At 36.0% G+C, this 23795-nt stretch overlaps 1 protein-coding gene across 6 annotated transcripts in view; it reads right to left on the reverse strand.

The window, feature by feature from the left end:
* Window positions 1-23795, reverse strand: part of FHIT (fragile histidine triad diadenosine triphosphatase) — a 540874-nt gene that overhangs the window by 511864 nt on the left and 5215 nt on the right. For 2 of the 6 annotated variants that reach the window (XM_058845399.1, XM_058845397.1), the window contains exon 1: window positions 11997-12105. The exons of the other annotated variants lie outside the window; for them this stretch is intronic. The gene's annotated coding sequence lies outside the window, so the exon portion shown is untranslated. Of the gene's footprint in view, window positions 1-11996; window positions 12106-23795 lie in introns of those variants that run through there. 6 annotated transcript variants of the gene reach the window in all.

A 23795-nucleotide genomic window follows, 5' to 3' on the forward strand; every position in this document is an offset into this window, starting at 1 on the left:
CTTCTGACTGCAAAGTGTAGCTTTGCATAAAGCATATCCAGTGGAGCTCCAGTGCAAATATTGAAATATTTCAATGCACTTTTTAGGATTTCTCTCTGTGATTCTTATCTGCCTTCAAGAAAAGATTGCAACAGGAAGGAGTTCACTGCAAAACCTAAAGGTCAGAGATGAAACCAGGGTGGATGAGATAACCAGCATCTCAAAGGATTACTGAAGTTATTCAGAATGAAGGGGGAATTTGAGAAGATGCAGCAAGAGTTCTGAGCACCAACATTCTTTCCTCCAGCTAGCATGGTTTAATTGTTTGAATGTGTGCCAACATCTTCAAGCCCAATTCTTAAGATCACCATAGAAAATTAATAAATAAAATATCCAAAAAGCAGCTACTACATTACTCCAAAGTTAAGGGACATCTTTTCAAAAAAGACATACTAAACAGCACCTCAGTTTGATAGACCTGTTAGATTTTTCCCTACTAATTGCTACTGAAAAAGCTCATCTTAATCATATTTTCTCTTTTAAATGAACTTTAATAGAGCTGTTATAGAAAACAGCAGGCTAAACTGCAGACAAATGGAATAGCTAAAAATGTTAGTACTTACATTTTCATTTCTTGTTTTAGCAGTATATACTTGGATTATTATTGGAATAGAAAAACAATGTTTTTTCATAAATTTGGAAAAGTTTTAATGAAATATGTTATCATGAAGTAGAGGTAATCATACACTGCACTGTTCTGCAGTCCTTCAAAATGTCACAAGCATTCACGACTGAACATAGCTTCATAATGCCTGAGAGGTTACAACATTCAGCAGAAAGTAGCAGCCTATGAAGAGAAGTACAACCTGTCTGGTTTATGAAATTCTTGTACATGTTGCTCTTCCTAAAGAATATTATCCTTCAGAGCTAATATTTCTATAGTAAGTATTTACATAACAGATTGTAACTACACTGATGACCACGTTTTTCCCCAAGCATGGAAGCCAACAAAGAACTCCTATAACTTACATACTCAACAGAAATTATCTTTGCTGTTTTCACTCCGTAAGTACCAATTCACAGCCTTTCAGACTTCCCACACACTGAAAACAACACAATGCTGTGGCACAAGCAAAGTAATTACCACTCTCTAGGGCTTGATGACTCCTTTCTTGGCATACTGAAACAGTTTACAGAAAACTAATTTTCTTAGTGATTAAGGAACATTAATAAGGAATGTATTCTTTCATAAGTCAAGAGTTACTGAATACCTAAATACAACAGTGATTGATTATAAACGCATAATAATGATGTCTCAGCCAAAGACAATTGAACTGCAAAAATACATCATTAAGACTTGGGATTTTCTACTTCAACTCTCTTCTGTTGGAAAACTGTTTCAAGCAAATTAAATACTTGGCCTCCTCTTTTTCTTTTCCTAAGTATCAAAAACCAGCAAACTCGAACTGTTTGTTCAAAAGCCAAGTATTTTGGGGACCTTAACTCATCAAAAGTGAAGTTTTTCAACTCAAAGGTGTTAACATTTAGTTGAAGGTCCAGCAGATGACATGAATAACAGCTATAAGCAATTGGTAACAGCTAAGCAAATCCTGTGAACCACAGGTAGAGAAGTATAGTATACAATAAAGTGAAGGGAGTAAGGAATGCCTTGACAAGATGTTTAAGTAGAAAGAATTTCCTGAAACCAGCACTGTTAAAGAAAACTATAACCTTAGTGCGTTTCTTTGGGTATTTCAGCTTTAGAAAGTTGTTTCATTGAGTGCAGGGTGCTGAATTGTGGCACTTTTTACACTTCTCCCTCAACTCTAAGTTACAGCCCCAACTGCCTCAAATCCAGAAAAAAGCAATATCCTTTGGGTTCAAACACATTTTTCCCATGACATTTTATACGAGTTAAGATTACAATTAAGTAAGAATTTAGGTGCAACTAACTATTCATTTTGATAACAATTAATGGAACTCTGGTATAAGTTAAGACAATTGTGTTATCCTGAAGCCAACTCATGGGTATTATAGTAACCCTTAAGTGAACTTAAGGGCAATCTTGTTTTCCTTAAAAAAGTAATATGCATATTAAAAACTTCAGATAAATAAATGTAATAATCTCTTTCACTTGCACCGTACTCTACATTTTTTTTTCTTTTCTGTACACTAGATCATCATGTAAACACCTCTCAATATAAAAAGATTCAAAACTCCAAAACCTGTTAACACTAGGAAATGAAGGATATGTTTAGCTACAAAAAATGTTCCTCTGGTAGAATTACCTTGCTGAAATAAGTGAAGACATAACAAAAAAAAGGGAATTTTGACGTTTCATATTTTGTTGAATGCCATTGCTGCACAGGCAATCACTGTCTCTTACACATAAATTAACATCCTACCATCTGTCAAGTGTTCAGATAATCACAGGGTTTAATGCACAATATGGTTATTAGAATGTGACCTGACAAAAAGAAGAACACAACCTAATTTGGACTATGAAATCTATGATCTCACTGGCAAATGACAGTTAGACAAGCTATTATTCTGCATTTTGGCTTCTCCAGTAAAAGCAATTTTGTGCGTACGTAATTCTGTTAGTCATACAGCCTGTGGAAGATTACTTCAAACTATAAAATTTGCTTGGTCATTCAGGATTTTGAACTTATGTAAATATTTGCACCATGAATAGAAATGTAATATCCGTATATACACATACCTAAGAAGAAAACACGAGTCACTATGCAAAATAATCCTGTGATGTTAACATTAACCACAGATTTTCTTCAAGAAATCATGCAAAAAGTCATTGAGCCCATTAATTACCTATTTATCAACTGGCACTGGCTGTTCCAGAAGTAGCGAGTATGGGACAGCTCTGTATCCAATGTTTCACATGCAAATGTGCCATCTGCTAATAAGCACCATTATTATTATCATCATTCACAATATCACCTACATACTCATTTTGGCTGATTCTACCCCCAGTGCCTTGTTTTTGCCAAGGTAAACATTACTGACAGTTGTCGCTACTCAAGACCACTAAAAAAAATCCTATTATTAGCACAAAACTACCAGGCAAGCATCATGTGCCCATGGCTCCCATATTTTACAGTGGCTCAACTGCATTGCTAATGCTCCAATGAAATATACTGCCAGAGGAAATATTCTAATGATAACTTCAAAGTGTAAAATACATGCTTAGGAAAGGGGAAATAAAGACTTCAGAAAAAACAAACAAACCAACCAACCATTTTAAGTAAGTAACACAAGAAAAGCAAAGCACACACAACAACAATAAAAGTTCAACTCAGTTTTACTACCTGCAGAAATGAAGTTTCCATTGATAAATTTTGTTAAGGTCTAGCAACACTACTCAAGAACCTGCCTCAATAATAAAGCATCATGATCTTACTTTCTTGCCAGAGGGCGAGAAAAATCAGCTCTTGGTCTATGCAAGGCCTGTCAGCATTTCAAAGTGTACCACTACTTACAATTACACCAAACAGCTCTTATCAGCCAGAGGTCTGCTACTCTGATTACCAGCTTCTTCCAAAAGGGAAGTAAGAAAAAACAAGGAGAAATCACAAGGAAGGAACATTTAGATTACTTTGTTCAGGTTCAGTTTTACACGTAGTAAAGTATTTTCCCTATTAAATGCCAGAAAATATCAGTTATATAAGATAAACATCAAAAACTACCATTTTCCAAAGTACCTAAGCCAATTATGTGAGCCTGATCCTTCTTTTGAAGGATCACACAATTTAATTATCACAGGTCACCAAACTCTCACTGTCTAATAATGCAGATAGTAGAATTTATAAGACATGCACAGCTGCATCATCCAAACCTGTAACTGCTTTGTGAAACCTGTTCCTCCGTACAGATAAGGCTCTAAGACTCTCTTCCTGGGGAAATTACTAAGATAGACAAAGGGAAGAATAACCATAACACAACCTACTGATTCTCTGCTGATGTCTGTAAGTGTGCAATAAGTTGATGAAGTACAGAGTAAAGCATCTTGCATTAGTTGTGCTCTACAAATATTTACCCAGGGATAACTACAGAGTAACCACCAAGCAGCAATTTCAGTATCTCCTACTGTTCACTGAATTTAGGAGATAAAAAAAGTGTTTACCTTATTCAAAGCCAAGTTTCTCCCCAAACCAGAGCATAAACACTTCAGGCACTTGGGTATATCTTTTTTTACCCTTAAATTTAACCATTTGGGAGATAATTCCTTCATAACAATAACTGAAAATTCTAAGCAACTTCAGGCTTAAACTGGAAAGCAATGCACTTCAAACCCCAGACTACAAAAATTAAAGAATTAGAGTTGTACTTGCCCAGTTAAAGTTCTTCATGTTGGACTCTTCAGGGCAGACTTATATTGAGATCAGCACTAAAGCACTGAGGCTGCTCTGCTGGCTGTTCATGGGACTTAAAGCAGATTTACATGACCACAAGCTGCTACACATTACATGATCACACCTGAAATCACATTTTAATGCTGCACCTGGCACTTCAGTTGGAAAACTGAATGTTGTTGGTCAGCCTCAAATAACCACACTGATGATAAACCTATGGAAAGGTTTGGTTTTAAAGATTCAGTGCATTATCTTTTAATATTATTTTTATTTTCCCCATAAAAAATAGTATTTTCACAGGAGGTTGATCAAGCTTTTGTGGTTTTAGGTCAATTTGACAGTTCTTTGGCCTATACTATTCACCAGGGCATTTATATTATAGTGATTTACTCATCTCACCTGTCTTGTATCCTCTTATGAGAATGAAATTGCATTAATATGAGAATAATTAAATAATATTAAACACAATGCAAGTTTTCCTACTGAAACATTTAAAGTAATTTCTCACTAGGCCAAGGTCAGGAGAAGACAAAAATTAAAGTCCAATTAACCCAATCAACCAAAATATAGGAGTAGCAGCTGACTTAAAGTAGTATATTACAACTACTAAAACAAGTGGCAATGAGAATACATTTTCGTATAATACTGTGTAAGGAAAATACTGTAGGTCAGGAGAAAACACAAAATAAACACCTTTGATAATCAAAGGAGCTTCATACTTCTCTCTCACACAGAATATTCAGCAAAATACGTTCACTTCTCTGTAATAATTTCATCCCTAACAAGATCAGAGAAAATGATTTATTCCACCCCCAGTTTTCCTACATTTGTACGTCATCCTAGGGGACACTGACTTTCTGAACACTGAATTGCTTTTGGCCATCTGATATTATATTAGATTATTGCAGTCTTCTGCAGAAGGAGCCAGAAAAGAAAAAAAAAAAAAGGGGGGGGGGGGAACAGAAATAATTACATTAATGCTAGGAATCAAAGTTTATTGACTTTCCCTTGAGCTATAATACCAAAAAGCTGATTACAGAAGTTGTCAACTTATTTAATGATACCACCAAGTTCTCTCTGAACTCATCAAAATATCTTCTTAAAAAAATCTCAAAAGCTTTTCAAGTAGAGTAATACATTATTAACTCTAGCTCATCTTACTGAAGAAAACTGTATCTTGCCTCTGCTCCTTCTACCGCTTTGTGTCAACCAAAACACTAAAAGCATCATCATTGCAAGAAAAAACTCCAGCTCTGAATTGTTGCATTCTTAAGCAAACTAACATCTCTTTTTCACATCCCAGGTACATCCTACTTATTCTAAAACACCTAGGGAAACCTTGGACTAGAATACAGCTCTAAAAAAATGAATGTCTCATCCCCACCCATGGCAGCTTGCCCTGAGCACTCAAACTCAAAACATGGTATTCTGCAGTATGGGCACTCTAGTGGACAGAAATCCCATAAACCATTATGGGGTTTTAAGTTTTCACTCACAATGATCCCTCCCAAGAAAGAGGGCTGCCCATACCTGTATTTGTTCCAAAAGTTCTCTTTAAGACTGTTAATGCTTTTTCCTTCTTTGGAGAGCAGATTTCTCTACCAACACTTTTTCTCCTAGACCAAGAGTGTCAACAGGGACATCTTCCTTCCCTCATTTTAAAATTACTTTATTGTACAATGTGAATAGGGAAATACTTAATTAGCTGATAACGACCAGAGCTGCCTTTTTTAATTTTTCCATCAGGGTCAGCAGTGCAACAGAAGGTACCACTCTAGTGAAAAATTTGTCCTTATACCAGTTACAATACAGCTTTTACAAAACATATGCGGGAAAGGACAATACAACTGCTGTCAAGTTTTCTGAACGCTAACAAAGCCAGGAAGTTCTTAATTAGTTCAATGAAGCTGTAGCTTATCACATTCTCTTTCAATACAACTGTGAGCACACTATGTTTACAGTAAACCTCTTCTGAACAACATGCAATTAGAAGACTCATAGAATACAGTGAACAAAATATAGTTTAAAGGAAAGATGGAACTTCTTTAGAAGCAAATGCTCCTTCAGCAAGATCTTCCTTAGTCAATCTGTTTCCCTAATTCACGTGAAAGAGACAAATCAAGTTCGCTGATTTCATTACCTGGTGATTGAACAGAAGTATTTATGCTCGAACAGTCCTGCCAACACAAAATACACCTGCACGTCTGTAACAATTTAACATGGTTTAGTCACAGCAGGTAAAAGCCTTTCATGTTGCAGTGAATAGGCCCTTTGATACTCATCCACAGTCAAATGCTGCATATGAGATCACTCTGCAACAGAAAACTGCTGTGAAAGTTTGGCTTGAACACAAGACTCTTCAAGAACACTGTTCAAACAGGATTTCATGACATGACAGATCAGAAGAAACAGCTTTCAATAAAAGGCAGACAGGGCATGTTGTTACCTTGTGCAAGGTGATTTGTTCTGTAGCATTAGAAGGGACAACATCAGACAGAGCCAACAACCCACACAACTGAATTTGTGTCAGTGCCTCCCATGACAAGAACAATCTCTTGCATTTAGGCATCTGTCAGTCCTGTGAGGGAAAATTGAGATATATCCAGGGAGTGATACTCGGTAAATAGGACCAAAATTCTGTACATTTCGAATGTGCAATCCAGTTGGCTTAAATTAGCTTTTGCCAGGTAGGAAAAAAATAAAATAAAAAAAAAATTCAGTTTCTAAGTTAGAAGAGGGGAAAAAATGCATTCTAATACTCTCCAATTAAATTAGAATTCTGCATTGATCACTAAATCTTTATTCTTATAATTAGTCTTTAAACACATAAGAAATGGGCAAGTCCTTTTTAGGACCTTTCAGCACTGTCTGTCCAAGCTTGGAAGTCAGCAAAGATTTTCCTGGAAAAAATTCCGTTTGCGAAACGTTTTAAACAGTGGCAGTAGCAGTGATTAGCATTACCATAGCATTAACTAGAGGAATGTACCGAAACAAATGTTTATGAAGTATTGACTTAAATAGCATAAAACATAATAGGTTCAGATTACTGCTGTCTTATTCAACATCTCATTTTCATGATAACAAGAATAAGCAGGTTTACCTACCTGCAGGTTAACAGGTTTGCCTATTATTTTAAACTGTACTTGCAAATTATACTAGGGATTTATGTTCCTCATGCAGAATACAGAATGCTGACACTGGAAAAACAGAATCAGTTGGCTACCACAGCTTCTCTGTTCTAACCATTAGTACCAATACTTGAAAGGCAAAAAAGACTACAATATTTCATAAGAATGCGGCCAAAAGTCATCCTTACTTTGTGGCACTGAACCCAAGTTTGAGTTTCTGCACAGTGAAGCCACTCCCGAACACTCACTGCAAGCATTCAGCTCAGCTCACCTGAGATGGATTCTCAGGCCTGAGACAGCCACCAGACACTGTATTCCAGGAGAGCAGCTGGAACAGGTTATTTTCTACCTTCCTTGCTCACGTCATTTCTTTGAGAAGATTGGCAGAGGTTCCAAGAAATTCTTTGAATAATTTGGAAATGAAGGTGGAAAACAATAGATCGGGATACAAAAATGTAGTGTGGGGTTAAAGATGCACTTTAGTAGCTTTCCTTCAGAAGTGTTTCCAATAAAGCAATAAATACATGCCAGTATGGGATCTGCTTTTGCTCACTGAATGGCTTCAAACTTCAGTTTTGTGTTTACCCTGAGGCTACATGAACTGGAGGGGCTCAAATGTTTCAAGTTTTCCTGTTAAGTATTCAAAGCTCTTTGCTAAGTCTTCTTGGTGACTTCAGTTCTCTGCAACTGCCTTTGAGTACCTTTAAATAAGCAATTCCCTAAAATGATATTTCAGTCTTACTGCTCTCACACAAAAGTGTGGATTCCCTTTTTAATAGTTAAAAGTGTACAGTGAAGCCTTGGATATGTAAGTTTCATTCATGGACAATTTTAAGGCATATTAAAAAAATAAAATCCTTCCACTTTGTTCAAGTGCCTTATTAAATGCAAACCCTTCCTGTGCAATATTTATGCAGTATGCTGTACAAAGACAATGCTGTTTACAGTGTCAAATAACACACACCCAGACAAAGCTTTTTCATTTCTGATACTCTTTTAAAAAAAGTTGGGCCAAAAGCTTTAATTGAATGAATAAAGTTTAATCTCTTACCAAGTATGATTAAGTAGAGTCCCTATAACTGTAATCTGAGCATCTTTTCACCATTATTGCACAGCAGCTACAGCTTCAAGAGACATAGTACAGAGAGAATTCTGTTGCACATTATACTTTAACCAAGAGCATCAAGCAGAACATCAAGGATAATGCATTTTTCATGTTTAGCCCAGTGAACAAGCCTTTTTCCCAAGACTGAGAAGTTAACCTTTAACAACAGCAACCCAAGGCAAAAGGATTACGAGAAATGTATCGGCATTTCCAATGGGCTTTAAAGCAATCTAATTAGGCAGCCACATGCCATGTTTTGTGAGAAAACCAACAACCTAATAACTGGATTGTCATCAGAAACAAAATGAAAAGCTCATGCTAGCAGTGAAATACTACATTTTCCTCCACCATCTGCATCCTATAAAATCCTATCAATATCTCATTGGGCTGACAAATTGTCTACCAAATAGCTGAAGAAATACCTGCCCTATTGCAGACTTAGAACTACAATAAGAGGCATTCAGGTTTAAGAACAACCTTCCAAAAGAAAATAGTTCAATACCTGTTAGATGCAGAATTTCAACTTTATAATGAAGTAAAATTTTGCATAACATTTATGGTGAAATAAAATAAAATTCATTGATACAACACAAGATGTTAGTCACCCCCACTTAAAACTTGAGGAACATATTGTTACAAAAATTGTGTTTATAGATTTACTAAGTCGATTACAGGTAGTAATTTACACCACCACTAAACCACTTTCAGGAAAGTGAACTTAACACATTATCCACAATTACAACCTATGAATGTTAATTACTTTGTTTTGAATCTTACCCATTACTACTTCCCTTTCACTTCCTTTCTCAACCATTCATCTTACTGACATCCACAAAGCAAAACCACTGCAAATAGACAAATGTTCAATTAATGTAATGATTTAACTTACTGTACTGTGCTATGGTGTTTTTTTTTCCTTCTCCCAGCTTTCAAAGAACACTGTTTACAGTGTGAAAACCTACTTTCACTTCAAGCAATCTATTTTAGGAGTGTTTTGTTCTTATCCAAGTTATTTAAAATTATGTACTTGTTATCAATTCAAAGCAAAGCTCCCATTGATACCCTTTCCAATACTGATATAGTTACCATATAAAGCCCAAATGCAGCACTGCTTTGCTTCTTCTGCTAAATGATGTGCCAGTGTTTGAACAATTTATCCTTAAACCAAGAGCTTCAGAGAAACAGCTGCGTAATAGTAAAAAAATAAGTAAAGTAAGTTAAAAAACCAAAACTATTTAAATACAGCATAGTATTCTAATTCACTACAGAAAAAAAGTTCCTCTGCTGTCTCATTTCTGAGAAAATAGATCAGAGACAACAGAAAATACAGGGTTGGTATTAATTTAAAATATGAAAGACAATCCTTGATTATCAGCACCACATCCAGTCCTTACTTTATTCCCCAGGTCTTAGTAGAAGAATAAAAAGATTTTTCTCCCCTTCCCAGGAAATAGATTAGGTAGGCATGACATTTTCCCACTTCACCGTCATATGCGGTAATAAGCTTTCCTTTTGTAGCATTTATGAATTCAAACAGTGCTGGGGTTAAGCTGGAGCAAAGCAATTTGGCATGCTTGCATCTGCTTTTATCAGGGAAAGGAAAAGCAATCCATGATGTCTGAACTGACCTTAAAGCACAAGTATTTATTTGGAGATTCTAAGGGCTTACCAATTGTGTTTGGTAAGAGGGAGCTTAAATTCGATCATACTCACACCCAATGTCACCTTAATTCAGGCAATCACCTTTCAGTTCTTCTGCAGGGCCAATAACATAATTGGTATTCTAGTACTACAAATATTCTCTTCTTAAAAAGGACACATTAACTACACACTCCCATTCTACCATGATGCTTTCTACAGGACATAGCTGGTTTCCAAAGTCAGGTATTTCCAAATTCAGATAACTTACCTGAAAAAATTACATCTATGCTGATCAATGCAATTAGATTTTCAAAGTAGATCTCTGTAACCCTCTGATGCCTCTGCTATACAGCAGTCCCAGAAAAATATTAAAGGCAATCATCTTATGAGTAAACAACTACTAGAGAAAATTGTCTTTAAAATCTCAGGCATATGAAAGAGCTGGTTTGGAAAACAGACTTTTACTAAGCCATTTCTCAATTAATCTGCTGAAATACAAATGCATTCAGGGAACACATTTCTTCCTCTAGGAACTCAACACTCCTGTTTTGTTTCAAGGCAAGATTGCTCTAGCTCTTTCATGAAATCTGAGTAACTTTCAGTGCTTCCAACTCTCATGTCCACAATAAATTAAACAAAATGCAATAGAAACAATTAGTGGGGAAACATTTATTGCCGCTCAATGACAAAGATACTTGATCAAATTTAAATCCATTGCAGTGCAAGCAGTAAAACAATGTGACTACATAGTGTGCTGCTTTGCAAATGGAACACTTCCATCTTTCCACCTAATAAATAGTACTGTTATTGCCAGGTAGTGATGGGCCAGTGATTAAGGTTTTATTATTCCTTTTTTCACTTTATTCACTCTTTCTCCATCTGGAAAATCTGAGACTATTTTAAAACTTACAGAACATAGAATTAATTCTCAATGACTCGGTAAGCAAGTCCCACATTTCATACATTCTAGGTACACCAGCATCCTATATTCTAAGACAGAATGTGCAGATGTGGCACTTAGGGACATGGTTTAGTGACAATGCTTGGCTAATGATGGGACTCAATAATCTTAAAGGTCTCTCCAACTTAAACAATTCTCAATATACATTCCACATTATAAAAATTACCAACAAGAAAGAGAACTTTTGTAATTCTTAATTCCTCTGCTGATTACTTGAACTGAGCATAGAATTACAGAATGAAAGACCCTTTCTTCTCTCAGTTCCCTTCAGAGCTCCTGTTTTCTCTGTCTGTAGCCAGACTAATATCAGCTCAAACACAAACATGCCCAGAGAATCAAGAATTCAAGACACATGTTCTCACAAAAAGATAAATTGATTCAGTTCACCAGGGCTGCTCAGGGCTCAAAAGCAAAGCAATCAGGCTCTCAATGAGACACAGAGATCACCACATGCAATTCCATTACAGCCAAGGACAAGGTTCTACAGCCGAGATGCTCCACTGCCATATTCTGCTCACCCAGCCTATGTGCTTAACATCCCACTAACATACGAAGGACAGACCTAAACTTCCTCTTCAATCCAAAGAAAAGCTGCACGATTCTCTTAATTTGACATCAAACCCAGATCAGTAGCTGATGCTAAGGGGCAAACCATAGCAGCTTGAGTTTAACTCAGAACTAACGGGGTGGGACAGCAGCTTCAGGATGAGCTGGAGCATATTCATCAGTTCACAACAAAGGTGTGGTGAGCTTCTATCTACATGGACTAGAGCATCTAAGAAATGTGCTCATACTAGGGCAGAATTACTCACCAACTCCTTTCCAGAGAACTTTCCTCCTGCCAGGATCTCTCCAAGGAAAAGCAAGTCTGATGATTAATGCAGGTAACAGCACCTGACAGCAGCTGTGCAGATGTGCCACCTAAAGGATGCAGGTATTGTGAGGGATTGAACAGACATTTTCACTCTGTTCCCAAATAAAGAACAGGAGAAAGAGCTGGGTGTGTGCATGTGCATGGAGTGGAAGCCAAATCTATCTAAATTAAAGGTAATTATAAAGAGGTTAATTGGTTGAAGGTAAAAAGATTATACAGGTACAAACAGCTGTAAATCTACAGTGCTGCTGTGGCTTCTCCTAAATGTTTTCCTTTCAAAATACTTTTATTCATTAGAAATATTTGCTTGCTCCAATCTCTTTTTTCTTATATATTTTTCTACCTATTAACAGCTCAACTGCCTATATATATTAAAAATAATTGTACCAGGTCATAAAAGGCAAACATGATCAGAAAAAAAAAAAAAGCAAACTCACATCGCAGTTTAGCATACATTTCCTTCTTCTGGGCTATACAAATCTGGTGTTTAACTGGTCTTTAAAAAGTTGATCACAGTGATTTACAATTAGAACAACACAAATTCATATCAATTTAAATTTCACTGCATAATATGACTATCTTGAATTTCTACATCTTTCTTTTACGTTGCAGGCTGCTTTAATTATCCCAGTTCAACTTTCTGAAAGTGACAACAGAAAAAGGTGAAGATGAAGCGAAAAATGAAAAGATTAAGTTGCTGAAACAAATATAAGCTTATGGGATATCTGAATCTCAGCAAAATAGCTTATTGATGAAAATAGGTCTCTGTCAGGCTGCTTGATCTAATATCCAGTCTCTTTTTAGCAAAAAAAAACCACCCAACTTCTATTTTAGCTATTAATCAAAGAACAATTAAGTGACACGTTTATAAGCAAGTACAGAATGCTGAACTATCTTCAAAGACTAAAGTTATTGTGATGTTATACACACAGACAACTATTATGCTCTGCTACCTAAATTTTATGTATTTATCCACTTAATACACTGTGAAAAATCCACAGTTATGCCGTCTTATCTATCTTAATTTCCTGCTTTCCATAGAAATCCTTGATGCATACTACTACATAAGCAAGCCTCATGCAAATTCAGAAGAACCATTAAAAAGTCACTTTCAATTTTCTTGTTTTTCTCACCTGGCATTATTAATCTAGGGAACAGATGCAGGATCAGTGCATTTATTTTTAAATACACTAGCATTAATCTTTGCAAACATAACTACACCAGCACAACTTAACCACTGTGAACAAAGCAGAAGTCAGCAGTTATTCCCTAGGATTTGGAGACCCTCAGCAGATCAACTTTCTTTACGTTTTCCCTCTATCACTCAGCCCTTCTGTCTGCTAGGGAAGCCAGGTGGCTAAAGAAGTTGTCCTGTCAGCTTTATCTTTCATCTCTGCACGAAGATCTGTGAATGCAACACAAAGGGTGTAAGGCAATGCTTGTCACTGCAATGTAAGAAATACACTTACCTTTAGAGTATCCTCTTTCTGTAATTTGAGACTACAAAGAGATAATAAATACATGCATCTATGTTTGGCCTATGCATTAATAATCATGTTTATTTTGGACAGCTACTACTTTATGAAAAAAGTCTGTACTAACAGATGTTGCTTCCCTCTACTGCTTTAATGACACCATTGTTTGGCCACTAACACCAAACTCATCCAGCAGTCCTGCACACGACAACACAGACAAAAGATCAATTTACAAACCCAAATTTAATCTGGAAGACGATTAACAAACAACAAACAGAACTAACTACCAAAGGAAGTGGACACTTAATCCCTCTCAGTCTCTTCAAATGAAGACAAACTTTCCAGCAGATCCACTTCAGCCAAGCATGTTACCAGCCTCCATCGAGGGAAATGAGTGACATTCACATTCCCCACAAAGGAGTTCAAAGGAAAAACTTCAGTTATCTCTTCTGATCTCTATAACTATAAACCTCTACCCCATTATCCCAGGTACAATTTTTATCTAAATTTAGCACAAAAAGAAATACAAATTTCTGCAAAACTGAAATTGTTTGAGTCTTTCCTTCAGTTTGCCTGGAAAAATTGATGGAGAATTGCTTCTTGTCTGCACCTCATTATTGCTCCCAAAAAAACTCCCACATCTACTCTCTTTCATCTTTTAATTTCAGAATTGCACCTGAATTATAATGATTCTTCAAATCATATAGACTAGCAAGAGCTGGCTACATAAGGAGTAGGATACCCATTCCAACAAAAACAGGTCAAGTCAAGTAAAAAGGCTGCAAATCTTTTAGCTAGGAACTTCAGAGTTAGGAAACAGGAGCAGAGATTTCAGGTACTTTTGTCTTCATCACTGCTGAAAATATTTAAAGGGATTTTAAGCATGCCTGTGTACGTTATATATTCATGTTTTTATCAGCATGCATTTGGGTTATTCCCTCAGAAATCCCTCACTCTTGTCCACAGAAAATCTGACTCAGGTTTCAGAGTTTTTACTGGGAAAAGGAAAACAATACACAATTTATATGTTACAGGTTTCGTGACAGAAGCAGCAGCTTTCTACTGTTTAAAATGTTCCTGTTCACTTACATTTCACTTCTGAGCTTGTTTTGGATATTCTTCATCTGTGACATTGCCATTGATTTATTCTGGTCAGAAATCATAGGATTTATTTCTGTTGAGCAAACCAGTGGGCTTTCTGAATGAATTATCATCAACTTTTTTTTTTTTTTTTTTTTTTTTTTTTTTTTTTTTTTAGGAGGCCAACCACTGTTTTCTCAACAAACTGCACTTTGGGAAGTTCATTGCACACTCATTCTGGTTCTCTGGTTCTGTGTCATGCTCTCAATGATTATATAGTGTGTAAGCGCTGTCTGTAATGACCAGGTGAACAGAATTCAGCTGAACACCTTTATCTAATTTTTCAAACCTAGAACATTATGTCCCATTTCATTTTTATGAGACTTATTTAAAACTTTTTCCAAGCAGGTCTTGGGTACAAACCTGATGTTTTTCTTTGTTTTTTTCTTTCCATAGCTCTCTAAGCCAGCCCCAGAACTTACCAGATAGAATGGCATCAGTCGTTGTTGAGCTTTACAACAGCCATATTGATTGGTATCTCCCAAAGGCACATCGTCATCATTTTACCACTGATGGGGTTATGGGCAGACACACACTTTGACATCCTCCTTAGATGTGATAAATGCAATCCTCATTTTCTCAGATCTTGTGCAATTCACCACGAATCCATCGATCACCACAGAATGACCCTTTCTATTCCACTGAAGCTGTGAAACCCAAAGATATAAATAGCTTCCTAATTCATACATATCCCCTACATTCCATAATCCTATTTTTCATTGGATTGGGGTGATTCAGCTCATCATTTTCATGATGAAAATACAAACTGGTGTATTCCTTTTGAATAATGTTGTACAGCATGACTTTGAATAAAACATTATTAACAGGTGTCTCCCCCACCATAATCTATCTCATTTTTGAATACCAGAGGGCATTCCTGACATGTGCCACATTTGAATCATTTTGCTTGTGGACTGCCACAATAATTTTTATTATAACAAATAGAAACCAGTTGGTGGTTGTTACTAGCTGAAGTTTTACTTGGAAATTTTTTTCCAGTAAAAACATTTTTAAATTAGATATAACAGGCTCAAAAAATTTCTTCCTATGCTTAACATGGGAATATTTACTAAGCATTATGGTTTGGGCACCTTTTGCCAATATTCTCAAAACAAGTAAAAATTGGTCATTGCAAGAATAAAGCAGGCAAGTCAGCCACATATGAACTTCAAAGAGCAACCAGCACAAACTCAGTGCCCTAACACTGCTCCTATCACAGAACTACAAAGAGTGTAGAGATTATGGCAAGATTTAGCCTGGGGTACTAAATTCTAGGTACTATTTTGGGAAAATAGAATAAAATCTCCATAAAGGTTTGAACACTTCAAATGCTAAGTGCTCATGATGAAAACAGATGCCTGTCACTGCCCTATGGAATTATAAAACTGTTCTTAGTTTCGAGTCTTAAATATACAATTAAAAGCTTTCCATATCTCATTTCAGATAAGGAAATTTCAATCCTTCTTTGGAAATTAACTTTCCATCTAGTTCCTGGACATGTTTTTTTTAATTATTATTTTTGAACCACATGTCATTTAATTATTAAATCTGTCCTACATTTGCATCTCTGGAAATAGTTTTTTTTATTCGCTCTTCTTCTACCATTTCATTTCAGTGCATTACCAGGGGTGTGAGCAGGCTGCTGACTATGCTGATAGGCAGGGAGGAGGGAGAAGTCCTTGCTCCACATTTCATTCAGATAATAGAAACCTGCAAGCTGCTCAGTGTGACAGATGAGCTCTGTGAGCTAAAGCAACTTGTTCCGCCTGTCAGGCTGCAAGAGCCTACAGCAGCAAGATACAATTGTGATGACACCACCATCGCCAAACTGGGTCAAACATACGGTCACTTTAAAACAGAATGTCACCCGTTCTTTCCACTTGAGGAATTTGATTCAGTGACACTAAAAGCTGTTAGATACCATTAGCTTTATATCCAGGTTCAAAATGAAACTGTTTCTCTGACAGCATTTGAAGGATCCTCTTTGCCATTAAAGTTCGTAGGAATCACAAGCTGTCAAAATAATGTCACTATTGCCCAGAGCCAGAGGGTGCTTTATGAGCACAACACTCTCCAGGTTGCACCAGGGGAGCGGGGCCTTTGGAGTAATATCACCATTATGGCCTTTGTGGATCAAATACATTAAAATCATCACAGAATTTTAAAGAAAATTTTATAGATATAAAATGTTTTATTTGTAAAAATAAAAAGATACCTGAACTCATGCCTACACCTATTACTTTGTTTAGATCATTACCTCATATATTTTTATTTTTTTAGCAAAATAAAAGAATTATTAAATGAATGACAGTAAAAATGTGAAGATAAATTAAAAACAATATTTAATAAATTGTTCCAGTTATTTCCCTCAGTCTTGGAAGATTTCCTCACATCATACTGTGATGCTGAAATACCCCATGGTATAGTACAAACATGTACTGATCAAAGATTAAATAACTGTGCTATACAGGTCATACCACATGCTGGTTCTAGATAAGATTTGGAAAAGCAGATAATGAGATGAAGATAGTTCTGGTCATATTCTGATATTTGATGATCAAAATCTTGCTTGTATTAAATGATGTGTAAACCTATCTTTTTTAACAGAATTACACTATGTACACGTTTCAGCACGGATAACTTTAGTCCAAAAGTACTAGAAATGTAGAAGAAAACAGTAAAGGTCTGAGACGTCCAAAAGTAATTTCCTTCTCAATATTTACCAATTTGTGTTGACAGTCTGAGTCGAGCTCAAATCATGGACTCACGCCAAGTAAAAATTCCCAGCCTGTTAGATTCCACAGTTTAATTTAGGTATTTCAATACAACATAATGAAGACATTTTATATATTTCAGGTTTTGATGTATCCATTTTTCTAGTTTATGTTACATACTTGCCTTTCTAGTTCAACACAAAAATTTTCAGGAAAAATATTTTGAATAAAAACTTCTCATGGAACCATTCTGTTAAGATGATTCATATTTTTGTGCAGTTAAAAACTTATATAATTCTTTAAAATAATTGTTTACTTGCTTTGATTTCTAAATGTCTTTGATCTCATTCATTAATATTCATTAGACTTCTGATGTTGGACTAATGAGAATCTTACACATTTATGAGAAGCTATTTAAACAATGCTATCAATTTTTTTCTGACTTATGTTTTTCATCAACACTGACAATACTTAATTCTTTGTATTCTCCAGTTTTTTCTTCAAACTTCCTCAAGACATGGTACACATTCTCCCAAACAAAAGGGAACTCAACAAATGCATAACTAATTCAGGCAATTTTGAACATGGAATCCTAAGCAGATAACAAGAGAAACACAATATGTAGGGACAGAATGAATAATGCTCAAAAGAATCCAGTCACAACTTTTCAGCCTCAGGAGTTTACAGGCACAAAAGCAGCAGTGCTGTCACCAGAAGACAAGAGCAGCCACTGATATTCCCCATCCCAGGTGCACACACAACTGCAGGAACAGTGAGGCACTTGTGTGCTCTGTGCTTTTGAAAACATCAGCTGTGTTCAGACTGAGTTTCCATTGCTTGTAGTCCATATCCACAGGAAGAGAGTCCCAGAATTCCCCCCAGAATCACCCGCATTGCACACACAGCATAAGAGAGAGGCACCCAAGGGAACCGATGCAATCCACCACAACATGGCAACAAACAGATTCAATACAATATAGCAAAATTAAAACATATATATATATTCAAATAAAGCTACACCAGTTTGAAACCATTAGAGAATTCTAACTAGGAATTTACTCCTACACTGCAAGACAAACAGCCATTATAAGTTTCCTAATGACAATAAAATAAATGTAAATTGTTTGCAAATGCAGCAAAATACATGATTATGCAGTGCCCATAACTGCATAGTCACACCATACACCAAATTTCCATACACAGAAAGCCACTGCTCTGGTCTCAGTATCAAATAATAACAAAAAAGGACAAAGTATTCCTAACTCTAGGATTCCAAATGTATCTCACAGGATGCTTACTACCTAAAACCTCAGCATCTACTACCAACCCCAATCTTTTCAAAAGACTTTCTTTTGTATATCAAAGTTTAAAAGATCTCCACTGGTACAAATGTTTCATTACATGCAACTATATGAATATGAATGTGGTTGTCTTTAACAATACAGTTCTATATTACAATACAGGAAGAAAATAATAAAGTCATTTTAGAAGCTTTAAATAGCATTCAAAGTATTTATATAAGCCAGAATCCTGATTATGTGCAACACCAGCCCTTACATATGACTCCCAAAGTTAAGTATTATTAATCTTCCTCTGAAGAATAGTATTTCCATCATTTCTTCCTTTCTGTTCTTCTCTATTCCTCCGCATTCAGATCCTGAGAGTGGGTCTGTAACTCTTATTCTCAAGCTCTCCTCTCAGAGATGTGCCACCACAGCATCTGTTGTACTGGGATTTTATCCCACCTAAGCAAGTCTTCTCAAAACAAATCAGAATTAACGTGACATGCAAAGTGTTAATATATCACAATACTAGAAGGCAATTCTTTTCCCTGAACCTGGGAAAGTGAAAAATAGGATAACATATTAACAGAATTTTTTCCAAGTAAGTCAAGTGTACACAATGCTTCGGGTTTTGAGGTTTTTTGTTATAAAACATATTCTAAGTTCTAATTCAAATACCCTAACGTTTCCCAATTTCAATATTTTCTTAATTTTCTTAAATCACACTGTCAAGGCCTAACAGTTACAGCTTCAGTTGCAGCACTGGGAAGGCTACACTTCACAACAGGTATAAGACACTAAAGTTAATTAATGGACTAGGATTCAAACAGAAAAACGGATGAAAAGCTGACACAGAAATCTTTCTCATTGAAAACACTTAGGTAAAGAGAAATGACAGTGCCTGCTACCAGAAATAATGAATCAGTGGAGGGAAGCTTACAAATTATACTAATTAGTAAGAAGCAGGCAAGAAAAATAAGAGCCTCAAAGCAGAAGCAGCATTTTGGCAAAACTCCCACAAGCAAAGGCACCCAGTTGAGGCCCCACCATCTTCTCCGTCCTTCAAAGGAGAAACCCAGCAGTCCAATATTTGCCCCACGGAATTAGAGCAACCAGCCTGGGCAAACGCCCCACTTACTAAAGCAATTTTTAAGCTAAAAAGAAACCAGTGTGACCAATCTGCTGCTACAAATGGCCAAGCTTGGTTACATCCACAGAGACTGAAGCAACTGCAGGTTAAATACACAGTGAGCCAGTCTCTGGCAAGGTAAACAAGTGTTCTGCTTACAACATCTACTACTTCTGAGAGCACCACAACTGCTCACGTGAGATTTATATTCTTCTACACATAAAAAGACTCAGAACAATTTTCTTAACCTCTCATATAATTGCAAAATTTACCCATCTTTCCAGTAAAATGTGCATTAACACAGAGTTTTGTTACGTTTTCGTACTATGTTCATTCAATTAGCATGTTCTGCCTCGTTCAGACTTCACTTCCTTAAGTCAGAAAAGAAAATGTTAGAATGCTCTTGACAGGAAAATCTCGTTTGGTTAAACAGCTCAAGGCTTTCCAAGTGAATGTAAACCTTGAAAAAGATACTAATTTTTTAGTGAAATTCACTCTTATTGTTTTGAAAATTTCTTCATTCCTATGAATATAATTTTAAAAAGAAAACTTTTTAGTGTCAACCCCAAATATTTCAACCATTCTAGAGACAGAACTGGAATGCAAGGGGGCTTATATAACAGTCTTTTTTAGGACAAAAATCAGGCTCTTACAATGCAGTTCTTTTTGTATTTAATAGAAGCCCACTTCCTTACTAATTGTCACTGTTTCTGTGACTGAAAACTGCAATTAGTTACACTTCACAACACACATGAACCACACATATTGTGGTTATATTATTCAACCTGAACATTAATAGTAGGACTGTTATAAATTCTAGAGGAATTGCATCACCACACCTATTTTATTAAACCATTTGTGGCAAGAGACAGTTGAATGCTGTGTTATCTTTTAAATACATTATTCTAGCTGGGAAAAGGGTTAGTCTACCAGATGAATTAAAGAAGCCAAGAAACCAAAAACCAAGTAAGACTACTATTTAATTTGTACAAAGAGTAGTGAAGTTTTAAGATCACGTAAAATAGGAAAAAAATAAAATGCATTACTAACACTATCTTATTTTCAAATGGACCTCATAGTTACAAACAAGTTTCACTAGAAAAATAAAACTGACAGCAAAACAAAACCAACAAAGGAAAACAATTTTCATTAGTTCAAATGAAACTAACCAGGGCTACCAGCAGTAAAAATCCAATTCTTTTAAATTCCGAAATGAATCTCCTCTCCTGACCTTTATAGAGCTCAAGATGCATACGTACACAGAATAAACAAAATAATTTGAAAGCAAATTCACTGAGTGTGCTTGACCTTTGAAACAGAACAGATAATTTTAATCAGATTTGCACAATGTTCGTCTGTCTCAGGTTCCTTGTAGTAACACAAAGATGATAAAACTACTTAAGGAAAATAAAAGCCAACATTTTACAAAAATAAAACCATCTTTAAATATTTTTTTTAGATATACCTAGGAGTCTCAGATTCAGAAAAGATTCCTCTGAAATCTACTCCCTCAATATTGAGCTGAGTAACTCAGCTGTGGAGAGAAAAGCCCTTTCTGCCAGTTATGCAGGTTTCTGTCTCAGTTAAGATGAAGAGCTGACATCTAAAAGAAAAAAAAATAAAATAAAGTCATTTACACGAACATTTTAAAAACCGGGTTTTGTAGGAGTGGCCTGTAGTTGCCTCCTTGATCACCCAGCTTGCAATGGCTGCTTAAAGCTTCTGAGTCACATTGATTATCTTAGCTTTTTCAAAACTAATGACTTAAAAATATCAAGATCTGCAGCATAAATAACCTGACAAGCAGTGCTGACTAGTAAAAAATCTCTAGTTACAAAGAGCAGAAGTTGTCAGAAGTATACACAAATGAGCCTTAGCTGAACTAGCTGGCAGCACCTTCCTTTGTGGAAGGACAGATGTTACACCAGGAGTTAAACAGCATTTAGAGCCACCAAAGCTGACCATTGCTTGCAGTGCTTGGAAAAAACAAGGAAGGAAACCTTATACTTCATACAAGCCCCAAAGCAGGTCACTGCAAGTGCTTCTATTACTTGTGCCTGATGAAATGAGAATAATTAGCGTGGGGAGCTGAAAGCCCTCTTTAGGTTCACAATGTTCAACCTCCATCAAATTACACCTTCCATACCAAGAGCAACAAGAGGGGTTCTACCCAAGCCAGAAAAGACAGCATGAGAATAAAATGCAACTAAACAAAGACACTTTAAAGGCTGAAGTTTGGCTTTAGTACTTTTGAGAAAAAGCAACAGTGAGCAGGACATAGATCCTCATTAATTATTTGCCCAGTTGAGGAACACAATAGGACAACATAGCTCTGTCAAATAATGCACTTTATCTAACAGCACCAGTCCAAATTACTCCTGGCCTAGTTGCTTTTAAAGCTTCCTAGTATTCCCAGAGAGATGTTCAGTTTAATAAACCACTTAGAACAGCTGGAAAAGAAATGTAAAGTAAATACTATTAACTACATGAATTTTTATGTATTCATGGCTCACAAATCAATTTTCTATATTGGCTGTTTTCTGGTAGAACCTCCACTACCCTTATAATTCTTATGAGCAGCAAGGTGAGTCAAATGTGCTCCTAAAGAATTTGGTCCCCTTATCCACACTCACCATTGTGAGCAAACCTGGTACTATTTGACATGGTCTCTGAGAAAATAAGCAAGAGAACAGAATTCTGAAAACCAGCTTTGCTGAGAGCTAACACATGTTGAGGTGGGATCACGAACAACACAGCTTTCCAGAACAGCATTCCTCCATTTGCGTGTCACTGATTCATTCTCTGAAACTGCTGCAGGCCAGCAAACCCTTTCAGATTACGGCAACAACTACATTCCTCTTCTACCACACTGTTTTGCTCTTTTTCTCTCTCCTTTGCTCACAGGCAATTTTACAGCTTGTCTGCAACAGCTATCTGATATCCACATCTTTTCCTATTAAGGAGTTTAATTTATTCAGCTTATCAGGAAGGCTGAGAAGGGAGCTGATCACTGCGTACAGACACTTGCACAGTCTGTCAGTGTGAAGCATCCTGACCTTGCAAACAGAGTCACAGAGGCCCTGGCACCTGGAAATAAATCACACTGAGCACAATGGGTGGTTCCTTACAACACTGGCAAATATTATTGATACTTGCATCATCTAGTCTCAACACACAACAGAAACTGTTACAATGTGAGTGCTATAATAACTATAAAACATGTAAGAAATAATGTCGAATGGTTTTATCATTCCTAATGCGGCCTTCATATTCCTGTTTTCAATATACAATGAATGCTCACACACACGATCAAAAACTTACATTACACTAGAAAAATAAAGGAAAAGCAGCTGCCAAATGGAATAGAACTTTAAGTTTGATATTTTCCTTTCAAATTTTAAAGCAATTTTCTACATCTTTAGGCAAATAAAAACTTTTTAAAAGACTTGTTTTCCTGAGAAAGTAATTTTCATTTATTTGACTAGTCCTATCAAAATATCTATATTAAAATGCACTGTTTTGTCTAACCTTCAAGTACCTCAAATTGTATCCTGAGTAAGATTCTTTGCACTGTTTAGCTTCAATATCCAAACACCTTCTTCCTGATTTAAATCCTCTCATAGAACTTCAAACAATCCTGATTTTTGTTACAAAGCTGCAGACAAGCAGCTATGCCCACCTCACAACTATTTGTGAACAGTCACATTGCTACAGCTGGACTGCCAAGAATACTCTCCGTATTCTCCCTTCTCCAATTCAGTCTGTAGGAGGACAACTGATAATATTTAAATTTATAAAAACTTCTTTTATATATACATATATACATAAAATAAGTATGTCATTACCAATATTTCATTATTATTTTTAATAAGCAAATAACCAGTCTTACACCAGTCTATAATGATAACTGAACTGAACACTTTAGTTGACAATAGTTTGCAGCAATACACGAACAGGCACAGTAGTTTGACAATCAACACTTCCCCAAACAATAAT

This window comes from Poecile atricapillus, chromosome 9 (genome assembly GCF_030490865.1).
Source record: "Poecile atricapillus isolate bPoeAtr1 chromosome 9, bPoeAtr1.hap1, whole genome shotgun sequence".
Classification (NCBI taxonomy): Eukaryota; Metazoa; Chordata; class Aves; order Passeriformes; family Paridae; genus Poecile; species Poecile atricapillus.